Genomic DNA, 4,786 nt, shown 5'->3' with positions numbered 1-4,786 from the left:
TTGGCCGCCTCCGCCATCGAGCTGACTCCGCATGCTGTGTGACATCCATAGACAGAGAGAACCTGAGTGATCTGGGGATCTTTAAGATGGGGTTCTGAGGAGATCCAGAGCATCTCCACCTCATTCACTGATAAAAATGATATAATTAGACTGTGTTTTGCTGAGTGTGTTATTGTGCTGATTTCCAAAGACATGAACAACTGACTGCTAAAGTTTGATTTAGCAAAGTCTGATCTTTTACCTTTATGGAGATTTCTTACTCTAGAAGCCATCTTTTGAGTGGAAGTGTTAAAAGTAATTAGTCAGTTACAATAAGAAGACGTGTGTTGTTCCCACGAGATCACCTTACAGAGGAAACCCAGAAGCTGGTCTTCTCTCACTGTTTAATGTGACTCCAGAGGGACATGGATGTCAAGTGTTTTTGAACAGTTTGTATTATATTAAACATAAAATATTGTATAATGGTATTTGAAAGATACTTTGTACGTGCATTTAGTCACTGTGAATCACTGCGACCGGAACCGAATCATTTAGGTGCTGATTCATGCTGCTTGAATTTATTTTGTTGGCAAAAAGAACTCTTAAATGTACATTTTTGGACTAAATCAATATTGTATTTGTGGGCACGCTTGATTGTTGGAGAAAAGTGATGTATTTCAATAGACTGAACTATGCAGAGAATGAACACACTGTACTGTAAATACATAGCAGTTCAAAAAATAAAGTGTGCCTAAACAGCACAGAGATTCATAAATGTACAGAATAATTCATTCACACAGAATTCATCATGGAATCTATGTTTTGTTTGTTTTTTGTTTTTGCACATAGCTTCCTGAATGTAAAGTAAAATCAGACATTACAAAACAGTAATTATGATATTATTGTAGACGATGGATATCAGATGCTTCGTCCCGCAGAGTTCAGCTCTAACTTCTGTTTTTTAAACCCTGATGACTTCGCTCTGACTGAAGGATGTCTGTGGTAGGAGAATCAGACCATCAGACACAAAACCAAATGTGCAGTGCTCATTGTTTAAAATAGATTCATCCTCGGTCTAGTTTAGCTATGATTTGCATTACACTGTGCCTGTAATGTTTCTGTGATGTCTGGTGTTAACGGTATGGGTGTAACGACTCTCCATCCCATGTTTACCCACGAAAGGCTTGGGAAGAGTTCCTTTCTGCGCTCTGCATACAGCTGTCGGCAAGACATGGAAAGAAATGAGGGCTACTGCAGAAGATTTCAATACAGGTGTGTTAGAGAGAGCGTCTACACAGTTTTGTGTGTGTGTTTGGTGAACTCTCTCTGTGTGTGTGTGTGTGTGTGTGTGTGTGTGTTTAGTGATGACGGTGGTCCGGGAGCAGATCACCAGAGCTCTGCCATGAAGCCCCGCTCTGAGCAGCTGGCGGTCAAACTGCGTAGCTTGGAGTTACCTCTGAGATCTCCAAGGCTGCGCATTGAGAATGAGCTGCATCACTTCCAGTCTCCTCCTATCAGCGTGAGTCGACTGCTGCCTCGCTTACCTCCAGACTGAGCGCCTCCGGCACTCACATGTCGCGCAGGAAACCGCTATGTCATCCTTAAGTTACAAAAAAATGTTACCAATTTCAAAGAGGGACAGATTCGAACATTGTCTGTAAAGCCCCGTTATGTGCTTCATAATTCTGTTCTTGTCTGATTGTGGATGCTTAAAATATAGATTATAACTGAGCACGTGTGTTGAGCGCTCTCCCACGTTAACCTGGCCTAAAATGAAAGTGATTCACTGTTAAAACGCTCAGAAAAGTAACTGTGTGTGGCTGCCACGTTATTTAATATTTACTGTATATAGACATTTTATTGCCAAGAAACTATAGATAAAAAATTTGAACCTTCCAGTTTTTTTTAATGAGAATTGAAATAAAAAAGGAGTTATATGCGATTTTTCAGCCCACTGGGGTGATATGGCTCGGTCGACTCAAACCTCATCATCTGGGAAAAAACTACTTTACTTCTGACGGTTCGGTTTAGACATATGTGCTGGAAGACAAGCTGAAAGGTGTTTCTCGTGACTTCAGTGAGCGCCGCGAGAGCGGATCCAGCCGAGATCCCGGAGCCCATCAAACAGCAGCGGCTCAACTGCCTCTGTGGAGGGAAGCTGCTTTCGCGAATCGAAACAGACGAGACAAGGTGACTCCAGCTCGGTCCGAGACAGCCGCCTGTAAAGTGAGGTCCTCTGAGCGATCTCTGCTTCCTCTCACAGAGAAGTTCTTGGTTCTCGCCGCTCGTCGCTGGAACTGGGCTGTCCTGCACTACGGATCTGGACGCAGTCTCTCAGGGTGAAGTCTCTCGTAGCTGTCACGATAAGAGGAGGCAGCATTTGACGTGAAGATCTCTACTCACCAGCTGCGTTAATTCAACTTCAGACTAACTCACTGACCAACAGTCTCCCGTGTCGGACATTAAAGGTGCTGACGTGGGAAAGACTGTCCACACATGAAGGGGAGAAGAGCCTCAAACAGAACAAGGCTTGTTCTTGCCAAGGAGCACTATCTGTAAAACCTGCTTTGAAACTGGTGGCACAAAACATGACGGTGCCAGGGCATGACACGTTTCTGATCTGTTCCTCTTATAAAATGTGTGAATGGAAAAGCAGTTTGTAGGCTGTTGAGCTGGCGTTTCCATCCTCTATGACTCGACGTAGGCTTCCTGTCCTTGTGGCTCCCAACAAATATGAGGTGTGTCCAAACAGCAGAAGTTCTGATAGAAACAGACAGAAAAACTGTTTGTTGTTGGTGAAAGCCTCATGTGCTGTTATTTAGGGCTGTGAATCAATTAGCGGCTCGTGACATGATCCTCTTTGGAGTGTTATGTCGTTAGGAACTTAGATAAGATTCTTCTTTGTGTAAACCAGCCAAAAGCCTCTTAAAGAAAGAAGGTTGTGATTATTCTCTTCAGGTGTAGTATACATGGGCGCTATGTTCTGAGACGATGTGAGAGGAAATCCACCTTTATTAGTGTTTCTAAAAGAGAATACTTAATTAGAAATCAGTGTTGTTATGAGCATAACACTGTTCAGAAACAGATGAACACAATATTAGGAGTGTGTTCAGACTGATTCCTGAATCTATATTAGAAAGAGACCAATTTATGCAAGAACAGTCTGGAGCTCTGACTCACAACCTTTGGTTAAAGTATGTTTTCTTATTAAAGAACTCTGCTACTTACTATTCAAACGTGATTTGAGAAGGAAGGGTACTGCTTGTTGTTTTCTGATCACGCACGCAGACGTGTCATGTTTTATGAGGCACGATGCAATGACAAGTGGTAGTGAATCAAGTGATAATCAGTAATTGCGCCTCGTTGTAATGTGTTTTATAGTTTCGTGGTCGTGAGCATCATCTTATAGTAAGGGGCGAATATTTCCAACAATGCACTGATAGCTGACCAATCAGAGCATACCTCGCTTTTCAGAAATCCATGAGCTTTGTACAACCAGGAGGTTGAGCTAGAGGAGAACAGTAATGTACAGATGGAAAATAATGTGTTTTTGGATCCTTAAACTGCATAAAATGACTGAATTACACCAGATACACAAAATAATGTTCTTTTTTCTAGCAACATCAATAGCAACTCCTAAAAATAGTTTTTCTAAAGACTCTAATTTGATAAATAGTTGTATATTCTCTTTCTGTAGTTCTTGGTTAGGAGTTGATTTGCTCTGCAGTACTGTGAGTTCATTTGGCTCCTTGCTATTAGTGGAAGGTTCAGTAATACTTTCTATTAATCAAGTACTTATTAAACATAATATGGTATTAGGCATTATAATGAATGTATAATGCATTATAAAATAACTTATGTTGTATCATCTAATGAATATTCATAAGAACAGTTTTAATGTGTTATAATATTTACTTATTAGTGGTTGATGATTTTAAGAGCATGATAATTTATAAATATTAATGAAATATGGGATTAATCCACTTCTACTGGTAATGATTATATTTCTAATAGTTATACGTATTAATTATGTGAGTTTATTCCTTCTATTTTTACTTATTAATTTACTTAAAGTGGACAAATGCCACTTAATAACGATCCTGTTTTCTTCAACAGCTATCAAATCTGATATCAGATCAGATGAATGTATATTATTGGTTATTTGATTTGAAACTTTTTAAATTATATATAATATTATTTTGATATACACTTAGACAGTTGTTGATAAAGAACTCATGACTAGCTTCTCATTACAGTATTATTATAAATAGAGGCTTCATATATATGATACTCAAAAGTCTATCATCTATCATTTGCTCACCTCAAGTGAGTAAATTATTAGAAGATATCTGGAAAGAAGATATTTAGCAATATGCACGTAATGAAACAGTCTGAGCGTGGAGTAAACGTGGCGACAGAACGGCAGGGTCTCGTGTCTTTATGTTCTGTGGAGGCAACGACGCGCCACGCCAGCATTTACTATGATTCGTGAGTTCGCAAAATACATCTCTGCTTTACGCTTACTGTTGATTTGTGAAAGATGAGTAAGGTTTGTGTGTGTGCTTGGTGTGTGTGTGTGCGTGTGTGTGTGTGTGTGTGTGTATGTGTGTGTGTGTGCGTGTGTGTGCGTGTGTGTGTGTGTGTGTGTGTGCGTGTGCGCAGGGCGTGTGTGTGTGTGCTGCAGCGTGTGTGTGTGTGTGTGTGTGTGTGTTTGTGTGTGTGTGTAAAGGTGTGTGTGTGTGTGTGTGTGTGTGTGTGTGTGAGTAGTACTGCATCTGGCCAGATACTGTCTGCGCCTTGGAAGGAG

Source organism: Puntigrus tetrazona, chromosome 11 (assembly GCF_018831695.1).
Source record: "Puntigrus tetrazona isolate hp1 chromosome 11, ASM1883169v1, whole genome shotgun sequence".
Taxonomy (NCBI): Eukaryota; Metazoa; Chordata; class Actinopteri; order Cypriniformes; family Cyprinidae; genus Puntigrus; species Puntigrus tetrazona.
Note: the sequence above shows the minus strand (reverse complement) of the source record.